General features: G+C 41.8%; 3 non-coding genes and 1 pseudogene across 3 annotated transcripts; all 4 read left to right on the forward strand.

Moving 5' to 3' along the window:
- Positions 1-2,925: 2,925 nt before the first annotated feature.
- On the forward strand, positions 2,926-3,121 carry LOC121006362. Its single transcript, XR_005780217.1, has one exon. It is a non-coding gene; the product is annotated as a U2 spliceosomal RNA (small nuclear RNA).
- A 1,033-nt stretch (positions 3,122-4,154) lies between these two features.
- Positions 4,155-4,345, forward strand: LOC121006198. Its single transcript, XR_005780063.1, has one exon. It is a non-coding gene; the product is annotated as a U2 spliceosomal RNA (small nuclear RNA).
- Positions 4,346-10,357: 6,012 nt separating this feature from the next.
- Positions 10,358-10,542, forward strand: LOC121006437. Its single transcript, XR_005780276.1, has one exon. It is a non-coding gene; the product is annotated as a U2 spliceosomal RNA (small nuclear RNA).
- Positions 10,543-16,551: 6,009 nt separating this feature from the next.
- Positions 16,552-16,761, forward strand: LOC121006453 (annotated as a pseudogene).

Below are 16,761 nucleotides of genomic sequence, written 5' to 3' on the forward strand. Positions count from 1 at the left end.
TAAAAAGTGCAATAGTCATTTATCTGAAGAGGCCGGCGTCACCTGGGGCAACGCTACCTGTAAGTCCCGAATCGATTTTATTTTCTGCTCTAATCAAGTACTGCCTTTTAACTGTAAGCTTTTAACCAATATATTTTCAGATCACAAATTGTTGTCTTTTAAGGTGCAGTTAGGTGGCAATCACCAAAAGAAAAAAACATGGAAACTGAATGTCTCCCTTTTAAAAGACCCCAAAATTTTATCTGATTTTATTGTGTTTTACAAGTACTGCAGGCGGGTAAGGAACCCCAGAAGACCTATTACAGAATGGTGGGAAAGTATGAAGAAGAAGATCAAGACCTTTTTTATTAATAGGGGGAAACTCAAGGCCAAAGAAAAAAAGAAATTTTATGACGATCTAAATACCCGCCTGCAGACACAGTACAAGCTCCGCGATCTGGGCATGGATGTTAAAAAAGAAATCCTTGACATCAAAAAAGAGATTTCACAGTGCCTGGAGCAGAAAAGTAAAGAAATAATGTTTCGCTCCAAAATTCAACATCTTGAGGAGAACGAAACCTGCTCCAGGTACTTTTTTAAAAAAATACAAGAAAAACGTGCCCAGATTGAGGAGCTTGGGGGGGTAAGAAATATAAATGGTATTCTCAAAAAAGTCCATGAATTTTACTCTGAACTATTTAATGAGAAAAAAATTGATAAATATTTTATGAAGGACTCGCTGAAGGGGATTGAAAATGTTTTAGATGCCGACTCTCAAAGATTTTTATTGCAGGAAATCACCGAGCAAGAAGTTTTAGAGACGGTTAAGAGTTTTAAGAAGGACAAGGTGCCCGGCCCCGATGGTATACCCATTGAGTTTTATGTTACCTTTTATGGCATTTTAAAAGAAGATTTACTCTCTCTTTTAAAAGATGTTTTTAGGTCTAAGGCCCTCCCGGGATCCTGGAAAAAAGGTGAGGTCTCCCTTTTATACAAAAAAGGCGACAAAACAGACATAAAAAACTGGAGACCCATCACATTGCTTTGCTGTGACTATAAAATCATGGCAAAGCTATGTGCAAACAGATTAAAAAAAGTCATCCACAAAATAATCCATCAAAACCAGGTCTGCGGGGTGCCCGGGAGGAGCATCTGGGACAATATTAACCTTTTAAAAGATGTGATTGATTTTACGAATGAAAGAAACGGAAAAGTTGCCATTTTATCTTTAGATTTTGAAAAGGCTTTCGACCGAGTGTCGTATTTTTACCTTTTTAAAGTTTTAAAGAAAATGGGTATACCAGAGGGGTTTGTTTTATCTTTGAGAGCGTTTTATAACCAATGTACTAGCAAGATTTTAGTCAATGGTTTTAAGACTCAGGATGTTGTTTTAAAATCTGGCGTGAAACAGGGGTGTCCCCTGTCCCCACTACTTTTTATTTGCGCCTTGGAGCCTCTTTTAACCATAATAAGGAAGGATAAGCAGATACGCGGAGTCCCCCTGCCAGGCGGAGGGGGACTAGAGGCTAAAGTAGTGGGGTACATGGATGATGTCGCCATAATTTGTAGGGACACCCCTGCAATCCAAAAGGCAACCAAGCAAGTTGAATATTTCTGTTCCGCCTCCGGTTTTAAAATAAATTTTAACAAAAGTAGTATTTTAAATGTCGGAGAGATGGTTTTAAGTGATATCAACATTCCTGAGTCTGAGTCTATTAAGATTTTAGGTGTCACCTTCAGCGAGTCCAATGACGGCCTCAGGAATTGGGACACGGTTACAGAGAAGATCAATAAGAAATTATGCATGTGGAACCTAAGGAAGCTAACGATGGAGGGAAAGGTTTTAATTATCAAAATGATAATTTTACCGATTTTATTATATCTTAGCATGGTGTTCCCTCCATCGGACCGTATTCTTAAAAAAATTAATAAGGCCTGTTTTAATTTCTTCTGGGGTTCCAGGATGGACAAGCTGCGGCGAGATACGGTAATGCTTCCAAAAAATAAAGGTGGAAAAGATTTTACAAATATTAAAACGTTTCTTTTAATTAAGTATTTTAGTTACTGTTTTAACACTCTTTTTAAGGATAATTATTGGTCGTTTTTTATTCGTTATAGCACTGGGTATTTTATGAGGAAGTTTGGGTGGTTTAAAGTGATTTTAAATTCTCCCTACTCTTTTAATTTACCTGCCTCTTATAGGATTTTAGAGAAAATAACGAGTAATTTTAATCTTGGCCAAAAGAGTGTGGAGTTTTTAAAAAACAGTAAAATGATTTTAAAAGATATTAATGATAATAAACTGATGGCCCCTATTAAAAATTTTAATGAAGAAAAATGTAAACAGACCTGGAAAAATATTAATGAAAATTATCTTTTTAACGCACAGAAGGACCTGGCCTGGAGCTGCGTACATGAGTGTCTTCCATGCCGGGCATTCCAGCACCGAAGAGGATTATCAAGCACCGCAGAGTGTCCAAGGGGAGCATGCAGAGAGGAGGAGGACATTTTCCACGTGATGTGGCATTGTTATTTCGCGCGAAAAATATGGATAAAAATGTTCCCCTTGATGAAGAAGATTACTGGACTGAAAGCTTTATCTATGGACGGTGTTTTTTATGGGTGTCTGGAGTGCCCTTCAAGAATCAAAAGGACTATGGCATGGAAGATCACAAATTGCGTCAAAGTAGCTCTATGGTCGGCCCGGAACATTTTAGTTTTTAAAAATGATGTGATTACTGAAGAAAATGTTTTAAAGATGATTTTAGATGGAATGTATAGTTATTATTTAATTGATAAAAAAAGAATGCCTTTTATGTGCCACAAATGGTTTTTAAGAGAGTGGGCCTCAGTTATATGATTTTATAAAACCTGTAAATTTTATGTCGCCTGTAAAAACGGTTTTATGATTTCTTATGTTAATGTAATTTTGTTATAATTTTAATAAACGATTTTTACCCCTTGGGGTAAATATCAACTTAAAAAAAAATCTGTTCTTATCAGTTTAATATCTGATACGTCCCCTATCTGGGGACCATATATTAAATGGATTTTTCGAACAGGGAGATGGAAAAAGAGCTTGCTCTGTCCACTCCACGCATTGACCTGGTATTGCAGTACCTCCAGGACCGGTGCACCCCTTCTAATCCAGTATGAAAAAACAGAATGAAATTGAAATGGATTGCAAGCATCATCCTTCCAGCCAAGCAAGTGGAAAGTTGTGTGTGTCGTGCCTCCTTCAGCTTCTCCTCTGTCTGCCCAGTCAGTGCAGTGTTGCTTTTTGCATATAATACCTGCATCTAGTCTGTCAATCTCCTAATTGCATCAGCTGTCGGTTGTTTCCAGCACCAAGCAACCCATTCAGGCCCAGTGTCGTCACACACACCCTGGATCCAATTAAGACTGATGATTGGTTAATTGGCTTATCACCTGAATGAATTGTTTGGACCTCCCCTCCTCCACGTTTGATTTGGGCCTGTTGTGCACACCTCGGAGGGTTGCTGAGTCGTCTCTGGCAGGCAATTGACCCTTTTTTGTATCAAGTTGGCTGGATGTAACCATTTAGCTTTTGCAGTGCTTCAATAAATGAGTAAAGTTTGCCTGTGTCTCCCTCTTGTGGATCTTTTGAACTGGATTACTTAGTGGCTAAAAAGTAGCCCAGCACTTCCTATGCAGCTGGACCTACCTTGTCTGTTCAATGGACGGAACACTGCGCGTGTCACAAGAGCCTTGTCAGGTCAAGAGGTCAAAGAGGTCAAGTAAGGTCAGCTATTGGATGACATCACAAGGGCCCTGATGGAACACTCAACAATGGTGCCGTGACATCACAATCAACAATGGTTATCCTTTTTTTTTTTTTTTTTTTTTTTTCCTTTCACTCACTACTATTCCTATCATGCTTTCTGCTTGGCGTGCTTTGGCACCGCACCAGGAATTTCGTGCGAAGAAAAGGCGTGTCCAAAAGTCGCGTGTGGGCGGAGCTATGCAGATAGCAAACACGAAAAGAAGCATGCTGGTGTGACTTCTGTGCGTAGGACGCGCGCGAACGTTTTCCCCGGTTTGTGAGAGAAAGAAGCCTCCCGGACTGTGTATTGGGCTGGGGACAGTAGTCTATTGCCTTCATTAGTGCTCTGCATTGGGGACCATCGGCCTGTACTGCGAACCCTTTTCAGGTTATCGCTTCTCGGCCTTTTGGCTAAGATCAAGTGTAGTATCTGTTCTTATCAGTTTAATATCTGATACGTCCCCTATCTGGGGACCATATATTAAATGGATTTTTCGAACAGGGAGATGGAAAAAGAGCTTGCTCTGTCCACTCCACGCATTGACCTGGTATTGCAGTACCTCCAGGACCGGTGCACCCCTTCTAATCCAGTATGAAAAAACAGAATGAAATTGAAATGGATTGCAAGCATCATCCTTCCAGCCAAGCAAGTGGAAAGTTGTGTGTGTCGTGCCTCCTTCAGCTTCTCCTCTGTCTGCCCAGTCAGTCAGTGCAGTGTTGCTTTTTGCATATAATACCTGCATCTAGTCTGTCAATCTCCTAATTGCATCAGCTGTCGGTTGTTTCCAGCACCAAGCAACCCATTCAGCCCCAGTGTCGTCACACACACCCTGGATCCAATTAGGACTGATGATTGGTTAATTGGCTTATCACCTGAATGAATTGTTTGGACCTCCCCTCCTCCACGTTTGATTTGGGCCTGTTGTGCACACCTCGGAGGGTTGCTGAGTCGTCTCTGGCAGGCAATTGACCCTTTTTTGTATCAAGTTGGCTGGATGTAACCATTTAGCTTTTGCAGTGCTTCAATAAATGAGTAAAGTTTGCCTGTGTCTCCCTCTTGTGGATCTTTTGAACTGGATTACTTAGTGGCTAAAAAGTAGCCCAGCACTTCCTATGCAGCTGGACCTACCTTGTCTGTTCAATGGACGGAACACTGCGCGTGTCACAAGAGCCTTGTCAGGTCAAGAGGTCAAAGAGGTCAAGTAAGGTCAGCTATTGGATGACATCACAAGGGCCCTGATGGAACACTCAACAATGGTGCCGTGACATCACAATCAACAATGGTTATCTTTTTTTTTTTTTTTTTTTTTTCCTTTCACTCACTACTATTCCTATCATGCTTTCTGCTTGGCGTGCTTTGGCACCGCACCAGGAATTTCGTGCGAAGAAAAGGCGTGTCCAAAAGTCGCGTGTGGGCGGAGCTATGCAGATAGCAAACACGAAAAGAAGCATGCTGGTGACTTCTGTGCGTAGGACGCGCGCGAACGTTTTCCCCGGTTTGTGAGAGAAAGAAGCCTCCCGGACTGTGTATTGGGCTGGGGACAGTAGTCTATTGCCTTCATTAGTGCTCTGCATTGGGGACCATCGGCCTGTACTGCGAACCCTTTTCAGGTTATCGCTTCTCGGCCTTTTGGCTCAGATCAAGTGCAGTTTTACTCGCTTGGTCTGGGCTGATATAAGGTGTCACCGGGTACCCGTCTCTTCGGCCTTGGAGAGGGGCAGTGGTTTATAGCCGCTGTCTTACCTCCATGCTGCTATAGGGGAGCGGCTTAGTCCCGGTGACAACGAGAGGTGATCGTTTTTGCCCTACGCTGCGCAATGGAGCGAGAAGGAGTGAGGAATACTCTTCGTTTTCTGGTGCATCCAGAGTACGTGAACCGCATTGGACGTCAGACTATCGTGGAGGATGTGATCGTGAAGGTGTTGAATTTGGACTTCAGCTACATCGTCTGCCTACAGGACTTCCCAAAGGTGGGTCGTTTTGACTTAACCCTTATAGAAGAAGGAGTTTGTTGCACCGTTTATGAGAAGATCAAGGAAATTAGATTGCATGATCCATCTTCTATTCTACAAAAATTTGAGATCTTTCCTTCCTACCTGATGGAGGAGAGAGCCATTACCGTCCACCTTTATAATCCTTATACCCCAATGGACTTGGTGCGCGCTTTCCTGATGCAGTTTGCTACATCGGCGAGAGGTCCGCAGAAGTTGGTTGACAGATGGGGTTTGCCGACAGGTAAACATAGGTTTTGGGTCAGGTTGTCTCCCTCACCTGATGGCATTGGTGGAGTCAAGCACCCGCCAGCAAACTTTTCGGTTGGTGGGTATAGAGGATTCCTGTACTACGAGGGCCAGCCCAAGTATTGCAGGCAATGTTTCCAGTTTGGGCACGTGGCAGGTGATTGCACTGTGGGAAGATGTTGCCGTAACTGCGGTGAGCCTGGCCACGAAGCGGGTGACTGCGTTAGGTCCAGGAAGTGTGATGCCTGTGGCAAGACAGGACACGCATGCAGAAACTGTCCAAAGATCATGATTCCTGGTCGTACCTATGCTGAAGCCTTGCAGAGGACCACAAGGCTAGTGGAGAAACGATGGAAGCCGAGCAGACCAGACGGTAACTATGATGACTCTAATGGGGAGTCTGGAGCTCCTTCGGAAGGAGGGCAGTCGCCAGGAGCCCAATTGTCTGTGGAGGCTCCAGTGCAGATTCAGTGTGTGGAACCTGAGCCTATGGAGGCAGCCGGGGGAAGTCAGCAGGGATTGGTAGTCCCACCCCCCCAGGTTCTTTTGGACTCGCCTGTTTTCCCAGAGGACTCTGAAGGCCTCTTTCAGTTTGGTAAGGAGAATGGGAAGGAAGATAGATGGGAGGTGGCGTCAAAAAAGAAAGCAAAAAGAGCCAAAAGAGTTCATGTTTCGGAGTCTCCAGGGGAGGGTACCCCCCCTTGTGGGCAGCCTCATACAGAAACTCTTGAGATTGAGACTGAGAACGCTTTTGAGCTATTAGAAGGAATTGGGGAGTTGCTGAGTCCAGGAAGCGTGGACTCTTCAGCGTATTTGGGTGCACAGGAGGTAGAAAATCTGGTAGAAGTGATGCAGATGCCTCCAAACACGTGATCATTTGCTTTCTTTAGTTTTTTCTCCCTTATAGGTTCTCGGTGTGCTCCCTCAATGTGAGGGTGTTTAAGGACAGAGCCAGAAGAGCTGCCATTTTGGAGGACATCGCCTCAAGATCAGGGGACATTTTTTGCCTTCAGGAATGTGGGTTGGGGGAGGTTCCTTTGAAAACGGAATGGCAGCATGGTGAGTCCATTTGGTCCACCTCCCCATGCAACAAGAATGATGGAGTTGGTGTATTATTTAAAAATAAGTTTTTTGTTATAGATCATTATGTAGTAATAGAACCAGGTAGATGCCTTATGGTTTATGTTAAATTTAAGGAATTTTTGTTTAGAATTATTAATATCTATGCACCTACAGAGAAAAATCTTAGGAAGGATTTATTTGAAAAAATTAATTTGTATTTGCCTGGTAGGATTCCATGTGTTGTGGTGGGGGATATCAACTGTCATTTGCAGGGTAGTAAAACAGATATTACCAGCAAAATGTTTATGCAAAGTATGACTGACAATACCTTGTGTGATGTAGTTAAAATATGCAAAATAGATCCAGTGCCAGCTACGTACCATGCAGACAGGGGAGGCATACATTCCCGATTGGACTATGTGTTTGTTTCTAAAGGGTTTGTGGTTAAATGTTATTCACAGGTACGAGTGGGGTTTTCGGACCATGAATTCTTGCAGTGTGAGTTGGAAATAGAGAGTGAGAGGAAGTATGGGAGAGGAGTATGGAAAATGAATGTAAGTATGTTGGAGGATGCTGAGGTAAGAGAGAAATTTGAGAGAATGTATGCTGGGTGGAGCCGGAGAAAGAAGGACTTTGAGTGTATTTTGGAGTGGTGGGATTGGGTGAAAGAGAGAGTGAAGGTGTTTTTTAAAAGGATGGGTTATAGATGGGCTGCGAGAAAGAGAAAGAGATATGAGAGATGTAATATGAGGTTGAGTTTTCTTCATGAAATGAGAGAGTTGGGGTATGATGTGGATGAGCAGTTGTGTGAGGAAAGAAAGATTATGAGTGAATTATTGCGTAATAGAGGGAAACAAATTGTGTTTCAGGCCAAGTTGGATGTAATGGAGAAGGATGAGTGTTGTTCTAGATTTTTCTTTAAAAAGGTGGTGAATGCAAGGATGGATTTAGATAAGGTGAAAGATATGGATGAGGTTGAGGTTTGTGGTGAAGAAGTCAAGAGAGTAGTGGTGGACTTCTATGAGGAGTTGTATAGAGAAAAGGTGAGGGATATGGGGTTGGAGGAAGAGGTATTAGGGGTGTTGGAAGAGAAAGTAGGAGTGGAGGGAAGAGGTAGTTTAGTGGAGGAGATTTTTGTGGAGGAAGTAAGGGATATAGTCAACAGTATGGCTAGGAATAAGACACCAGGTAGGGATGGAGTTCCAGTGGAATTCTATGCTAAATATTGGGATGTGGTAGGGAGTGACTTAGTTGAATTGTATAAATATATGTGGGAGGAGGGTAAAATTTGTGAGTCTATGAGAGAGGGGTTAGTTGTCTTGATTTTCAAGAAAGGTGTTAAAAGTGATTTGCGTAATTGGAGACCAATCACTCTTTTGAATGTGGATTATAAGGGGTATGCAAGATTGTTAGCGAAGAGGATGAGTGGGGTGATTGGTCAAGTAGTGAAAGAGGAGCAAGTGTGTGGTGTGCCTGGACGGAGTATTTCTGGTAATTTGAGTCTGTTGAGGGATGTTTTATGGGATGGTTTGCAGAGGGATAGGAGTGTGAATGTTTTTTCGTTGGATTTCGAAAAAGCTTTCGATAGGCTTTCTCATGTGTTTTTGTTTAGAGTGTTAGAGAGGATGGGTTTTCCGAGTGGGTTTGTTAGAGCTGTGAGGAGTTTGTATGAAGGAATAGGGAGTCGAATGTTGGTGAATGGGATCGAGAGTGACAGAGTTAGGGTTAAATCAGGTGTTAGGCAGGGATGCCCGTTATCACCGGCAGTTTTCATTTGTGCCATGGAACCGTTACTTTGTATGGTGAGGAAAGACAAGTTTATTAGAGGAGTGAATGTTCCTGGGAGTGGTGGTAAGAGTGTGAAAGTGTTTGGATATATGGATGATGTATGTGTGATAAGTGAGAGTAGAGCGGAATTGCAAAGAGCTAAGCTACTTACGGATGTGTTTTGCGGTGCTTCAGCGTTTAGAGTGAATTGGAGTAAATGTGAGGTGAAGTGTTTTGGGGGTGGATGTGAGGTATCGGATCTAGGTGTGAAAGTGGTGGATAGTATTAAAGTGTTGGGTATTATGTTTGATGAGCGATTGAATGGTCATGCAAACTGGGACGAAGTTAGGAGCAAGATTGCAAGGAAATTGGATTTTTGGAAGTTGCGCGAGTTGACATATCGAGGGAAAATATTGGTGATTAAATGTGTTATCTTACCATTATTATTGTATATCGGGAATGTATTCCCTCCAACCTGTATAGAGTTGAGGAAAATTAATCGAGTTCTATTTTTGTTTCTGTGGGGTGTGAAAATGGAGAGAGTTAGGCGTACGACTGTGATGATGTGTAGGGAGAATGGTGGGTTAAATTTTCCGAATGTTGAGCTGTACTTATGTATTAATTTTTTGGTGAATGTGTTGAGGTTATTGAATGGGGGCGGTAAAGTAGCATATATGATGAGGTATACTGGAGGTTGGCTGTTTTGCAGACTGGGATGGTGTGAAAGGAATTTGAGGCAACCGGTGGCTTTTATTTGCCCCTTTTGGTACAGCGGTATGGAGAGGTTTGTGAAGAAGAATGAGTTGTTGAGTTTGGGTGTGAGTGATTTAAAAGACAAGAGGAAAGTGTTGAATTTGTGTAAAAAAGATGAGGTGGTAACTGAGATTAATTTGTTGTCTTCATTAGAAGCTAAGAATGTATGGAAGAATGTAAGTATGGATGGAATGACTAATAAGCAAAGAGACATGGTATGGTTGAGTATGCAAGGAGCGTTGCCTGTGAGGGAGGTACAGAAGAGACGGGATTTGGTGAGGAGTGAGGTGTGTCCGAGGCAAGGTTGTGGGGGATGTGAAAGTATTGTACACTTATTTTGGAATTGCAATTTTGCCCAAGAAGTGTTTAAAAAAGTAGGGAAACTGATAAAGGAACTAACTGGAATAAGTTTTTTGACATATGCTTTTGTACTCTTTGGGATTGGGATATCGGGTAGAAAAAGGAGTAGAGTGTTGTGGTTAGTGATGACATGTCTTAAGGAAGTATTATGGGATGCTCGGAATGTGTATGTCTATAAGAGAGAGCTATGGGGGGTGGATGAGTGTGTTAAGTTGTTTATGAGTAGATTGTATTTTTGCTATTTGTGGGATTTAAAAAAAGGGGATAGTTATGATGCGGAAGGGGTTTGGAAAGTTAAAAAATGGAAAAAGCTTGTTGTATGATATTTTTTGTGTTATGCCTTTGAATAAAAAAAAGCCATATGATGATTTGGTTATGGAGCTAGTTAGTTGCTAATATTAACCAAACCTGATGGTTTATAAAAAAAAAAAAAAAAAAAAAAATCTGTTCTTATCAGTTTAATATCTGATACGTCCCCTATCTGGGGACCATATATTAAATGGATTTTTCGAACAGGGAGATGGAAAAAGAGCTTGCTCTGTCCACTCCACGCATTGACCTGGTATTGCAGTACCTCCAGGACCGGTGCACCCCTTCTAATCCAGTATGAAAAAACAGAATGAAATTGAAATGGATTGCAAGCATCATCCTTCCAGCCAAGCAAGTGGAAAGTTGTGTGTGTCGTGCCTCCTTCAGCTTCTCCTCTGTCTGCCCAGTCAGTCAGTGCAGTGTTGCTTTTTGCATATAATACCTGCATCTAGTCTGTCAATCTCCTAATTGCATCAGCTGTCGGTTGTTTCCAGCACCAAGCAACCCATTCAGCCAGTCTCCTCACACCCTGGATCCAATTAGGACTGATGATTGGTTAATTGGCTTATCACCTGAATGAATTGTTTGGACCTCCCCTCCTCCACGTTTGATTTGGGCCTGTTGTGCACACCTCGGAGGGTTGCTGAGTCGTCTCTGGCAGTCAATTGACCCTTTTTTGTATCAAGTTGGCTGGATGTAACCATTTAGCTTTTGCAGTGCTTCAATAAATGAGTAAAGTTTGCCTGTGTCTCCCTCTTGTGGATCTTTTGAACTGGATTACTTAGTGGCTAAAAAGTAGCCCAGCACTTCCTATGCAGCTGGACCTACCTTGTCTGTTCAATGGACGGAACACTGCGCGTGTCACAAGAGCCTTGTCAGGTCAAGAGGTCAAAGAGGTCAAGTAAGGTCAGCTATTGGATGACATCACAAGGGCCCTGATGGAACACTCAACAATGGTGCCGTGACATCACAATCAACAATGGTTATCTTTTTTTTTTTTTTTTTTTTTTTCCTTTCACTCACTACTATTCCTATCATGCTTTCTGCTTGGCGTGCTTTGGCACCGCACCAGGAATTTCGTGCGAAGAAAAGGCGTGTCCAAAAGTCGCGTGTGGGCGGAGCTATGCAGATAGCAAACACGAAAAGAAGCATGCTGGTGACTTCTGTGCGTAGGACGCGCGCGAACGTTTTCCCCGGTTTGTGAGAGAAAGAAGCCTCCCGGACTGTGTATTGGGCTGGGGACAGTAGTCTATTGCCTTCATTAGTGCTCTGCATTGGGGACCATCGGCCTGTACTGCGAACCCTTTTCAGGTTATCGCTTCTCGGCCTTTTGGCAAGATCATGGTCTTGTTGAGAGGGATCCGTACCAAGCTCTTGGCCCTGCAGCATCGCCCCATGGCTTAAGCTGCTCGCTGCTATAAGGAGAAGGTGGGATAACCAAGAAGGCGATCAAGACGGAGAAAGATGGGCGTGAAAATCGATTACGCCGGGACCGGAGACTTCCGGGTCAGGAACGCGTTTGGAATTTATGTCGAGGAAGCGAAGAAAGAAAAATTTACAGATGAACATCTTGTTAAAGAGGTACTGTTTAAAACTCTACATGTCAGTATGGCGGATATTTTGTGCTTACAAGATCGAATTGGTGGAAGGCGCACTCTTGTCCTAACATCTATTGGAGCCTGTCATAATTTATATTTGTTTTTGGAGAGGAATAAGGATAATCCAGAACTAGATGGCTTGACGTTCACGGTGTTGTACAATAGAGACATTCACTTGGTCGTGTTTATGTACAACCCATACGTCGATACGGATGATATTTTTTTGTTCCTATCTAAATACTGCGAAAAAGTAGTTTATGCCCATAAAGTTATGGGTAGCCATGGTTTGTGGACTGGCAAACACAAGTATTTTGTGCGTTTCCGCCCTGATCCTCTGAGCCCAGGGGGCATGAGTCATCCTCCCCAAAGTTTTGTTATTGGCAGAGATAGAGGCCTCATTTTCTTTCAAGACGCTCCAAGTTATTGCCGAAAATGCAAGTTGTATGGGCATGTACAAGAGAATTGTCAGCAAACCTCCCTTGTCTGCTCGAAGTGTCATAAAGATGGGCATATCGCAAAGGATTGTAAAAATGCAATTATCTGTAATCTCTGTGATGAAGCGGGGCATACCTTTAAAGAGTGTCCTTCACGTGGCTATAGAGCTATGCCAAAAAGAACGTATGCTGATGTTGCAAGGGCAAGGGCTGCAGGGCCATCTCGGATCCCAGATCAGCCGCCTCAAACTTCTGTCCACTTATCCCAGAATGCAGTTCAGGCATCTCAAATGGCAGTTCATCCACAGACTGATATACATCAGAGTGGAAATGTGCAGCAAGCTATTCCTATGGTTGCCCCTGTGGGGAGTAGAGAAAATGTGGAGATGGACATTTCTCAGGTGGAGGAAGATTTTCCCCAAATATTTGGTCTTAAGTCGGATCTTCAGGGAGAAGGAGAGGTGGTCTCTCCCTTAGCTAAATCGCCAGTGCCCGGGTGGGATGAGATGGAGGACCCACAGGAGGATGAGAGAGGTGAACAAGGAGATTTTGTATCTACCAGTGACTTTATAACACCCACTACGAGATCGGCGGAGGAAACGCTGAGCTCAGTTGTAAAGAAACCCCGTTTATTACCGCCTCAGTACAGTGGAGAAGAACAGAGTCCGGTAAGGCAGGAGGCGTATCCTGCTGCTTGCATTCCGGACAACAGTGCTTTTTTGGACGAGTCAAAGGCCAGGGACTTTTGCTCAGGAGGTCAACCTCCCGGCGGAATCGGATAAGGAAGCAGTGGGGTACCGGTAACTATGTCAGAAATAAGATCTTGCAATGGGGGGAAAAGCTGAAATCCATGTCTTATCCCTGAATGTGAGGGTACTGAAATCAAGAGCTAGACGTACTGCAGTTTTTGATTATATCAAAAAACAAAATCCGGATATCGCATGTCTTCAAGAGTGCGGTATTTCAGAACCCGTCTGTGCTAATGAGTGGCCACATGGGAACTCAATTTGGTCAGGTTCTTGTATAAATAAGAATGATGGTGTGGGGATAGTATTATGTCATAGAGACCTTGGTTTTGAAAGCTACACGGTGGTGGAGGTGGGGAGGTGCATTATGGCGATGATTAAGTACAAGGGGTGGCGGGTTAGGATTATTAACGTTTATTGTCCTACCGGGAAAAAAGAACGTCTAGAGTTACTAGACAAATTGAATTTTTTTCTGGTGGGTAGAGTGCCGACAATTTTATTGGGTGATTTCAATTGCACTATAGAAGGTGATAAGATGGATGTGACAGGGAATAGATTGCACAAAATTGTTTCTGATTTTTCTTTAACTGATTCTGCATTGTTGTTAGGTAAACCACCACCTGCTACCTTTAAAGCAGATAGGGGTGATATTTTTTCTAGGATTGATTTTGTTTTTCTTTCCAAAAATTTATTTTGTAGGAAAATGTCATACCTTGATGTTATTTTTTCTGATCACATGTGTTTGTCTGTTTGTGTGGAAGGAGATGAGGAGATTACATATGGTAGAGGTGTGTGGAAATTGAATATGGGTCTGTTAGAGGATGAGATGGTGATGAGAGTGTTTAAGTACCAGTATGGAAGATGGAAATTGAGAAAGGATGAATTTGTGAATGTATTGTGCTGGTGGGATTGGATGAAATCAAGAATAAAACTTTTTTTCAAGAAATGGGGGTATAAGAGGGCGAGGAAGATGAGGAATGAATACAATGAATTAAATAGGAGAACTGAGTGGTTGTGGAAATTGAGTGCAATGGGTGTAGATGTGAAGGATTTGTTGGAAGTTGTTAAAAGGGAAAAGAAAGTGTTTATGGAGAGAAAGGGTAAAGAGATTATTTTTAGGGCGAAAGTTGATATGATTGAGAAGAATGAAAAATGTTCTAGGTTTTTTTTCAAAAAGGTGTGTGATAAAAAGGAAGATATGTTGGAAGTGGTTGATAGCAAGGGAGTGTGTGTTAGGGGTAAAAGTGTGATTGGGGCAGTGGAAGAGTTCTATGGAAATTTGTATGGTTTGAAGTGGATTGATAGGAATCTTATGATGGAGGTTATGAATGTTTTGGATGAAAAATTAAATGTAGAAAGTCAGAGTTTGGTGTGTGAGGATATTTCTACAGAAGAAATAAAGAAGATTGTGTGGAGTTGTAAAAAAAATAAAACACCGGGTAAGGATGGTATTTCGATTGAGTTGTATGTGAGAGCATGGGACTGGATGGGAAATGATTTTTTGGAGGTATGTAGGTATATGTGGGAAAATGGTGTAATAGGGGAGTCGATGAAAGAAGGCGTGGTAGTTCTGATTTTTAAAAAGGGTGACAAAAATAAACTCGAGAATTGGAGACCAATAACTTTATTAAATGCTGATTATAAGGTATTTGGTAAATTGTTGGCTAATCGGATGCGTGGTGTGATTGATAAGGTTGTGAATGAAGATCAAGTTTGTGCTGTGCCTGGGAGAAGTATGAATGAAAATTTAGCTTTATTGAGAGATCTGATTGGAGATTGCATGAGTAGAAAGCAGAAATGTATGTTACTTGCGATAGACTTTGAGAAAGCGTATGACAGAGTGGCACATCGATTTATGTTTGCAGTTTTAGAGAGGATGGGTTTTCCAAAGAAGTTTGTGGAGTGTGTGAAGAGCTTGTATGGTGGTGTGTCAAGTGAGTTTATGATAAATGGCTGGTTGAGTAAAAAGGTGAATGTACGGAGTGGTGTGAGACAAGGCTGCCCAATGTCTCCTGTGCTTTTCATTAGTGTGATTGAGGTATTAATGTGTTTAATAAGGAAGGATAAAGTCATGAGAGGTATGTTGATTCCGGGGAGTATGGGTAAATGTGTGAAAGTGTTAGGATATATGGATGACGTGGTGTTTGTAAGTGATAACTTGGCTGCTATTAGGAGAGGAAGGTTATGGTTGGATATGTTCTGTGGTGCGTCTGCCTTTAAAATTAATTGGAATAAATGTGTGTTTAAATGTTTTGGGGATAGGAGTATTTGTCTGGAAGATGTTAAGAATGAGAAAAATGAGGTGAAGGTTTTAGGTATTTTGTTTAATGATGATTTGAAAGGGAATGAGAGTTGGGATGAATGTGGGAGGAAGATTGAGAGGAAATTAAATTTTTGGAGGTTAAGAGACCTTTCACTCACAGGGAAAGTATTGATTATTAAAGCTGTTATTTTACCAATTATTCTTTTTGTAGCAGGAGTATACCCTGCATGCCCAAAAAAAGTTGCGAAAGTTGAGAAATTGGTGTTTACGTTTCTTTGGGGTAGTCGCATGGAAAAGTTGAAAAGAGAGCATGTGTACAAAAGAAGTGTGAATGGTGGATTGGATTTTCCTAATTTTGAAATTTTTCTTGGTGTGAATTATATTAAAAGGTTTGTGGTTTTGGTGGAGAAACAGAATAAGAGTGCACATATGGTAAGATACATGGCTGGATGGATGATGTATGGTTTGAAGTGGTGTGAAAGAGATGCTAGAGTGCCTGTGTCGTTTAAATGTCCAGTGTGGTATGAAGTGATTGAAAGATTTATTAGGAAATTTGATTTATTGTCAGTGAGAATGGAAGGTTTTAAAGATAAGAAAAAGGTGATGGCTAAACTTAGAGAAAATGAGGTTGCATGTGATATTGTGGGGTTGAGGTCGGATGTTGCAGCAGAAGTGTGGAAGAAATGTTCAATAGTAGGCATATCAAATAGACAGAAAGATATTGTGTGGATGGGGTTGCAAAACATATTGCCGGTGCGTGAAGTCCAGAAAAAGAGGGATTTGATTAGGTCAGAAGTTTGTCCAAGAGATGGGTGTGGGGGATGTGAGTCTGTAAGACATTTATTTTGGGATTGTGGGTATGCAAATGATGTATGGAAAAGAGTGGGTGTTTTAGTTAAAGATTTGACGAGTGTTGCGTATATGGATTGGAAAGTGGCGATGTTTGGTATTGGTGCGCGTGGTAGGATGAATACAAGGATTCTGTGGTATATAATGGTATGTGTTATGGAAAGTCTGTGGGATGTCAGGAATTTATTAGTGTTCAAGAAAGAAGTAGTGCCTGAGTGTGATTGTGTTAAGTTAGTGTTGTCTAGACTCTATGTAATTCATTTATGGGATAGACAGCATGGTGGTGGTATAGATTCAGAGGGAGTATGGAAGTTTAAAAAATGGAGATCGTTGATCAAGTATTGAAGTAAGTTATGATGTATTGTGTTTGTGGTCTTTTGATGATGTGTTTTTTTCTTCTGTATATATGAATTTTGACTTTATTTGAAAATAAATAAAAAAAAAAAAAAAAAAAAAAAAAAAATCTGTTCTTATCAGTTTAATATCTGATACGTCCCCTATCTGGGGACCATATATTAAATGGATTTTTCGAACAGGGAGATGGAAAAAGAGCTTGCTCTGTCCACTCCACGCATTGACCTGGTATTGCAGTACCTCCAGGACCGGTGCACCCCTT

This window comes from Bufo bufo, chromosome 6, assembly GCF_905171765.1.
Source record: "Bufo bufo chromosome 6, aBufBuf1.1, whole genome shotgun sequence".
NCBI lineage: Eukaryota > Metazoa > Chordata > Amphibia > Anura > Bufonidae > Bufo > Bufo bufo.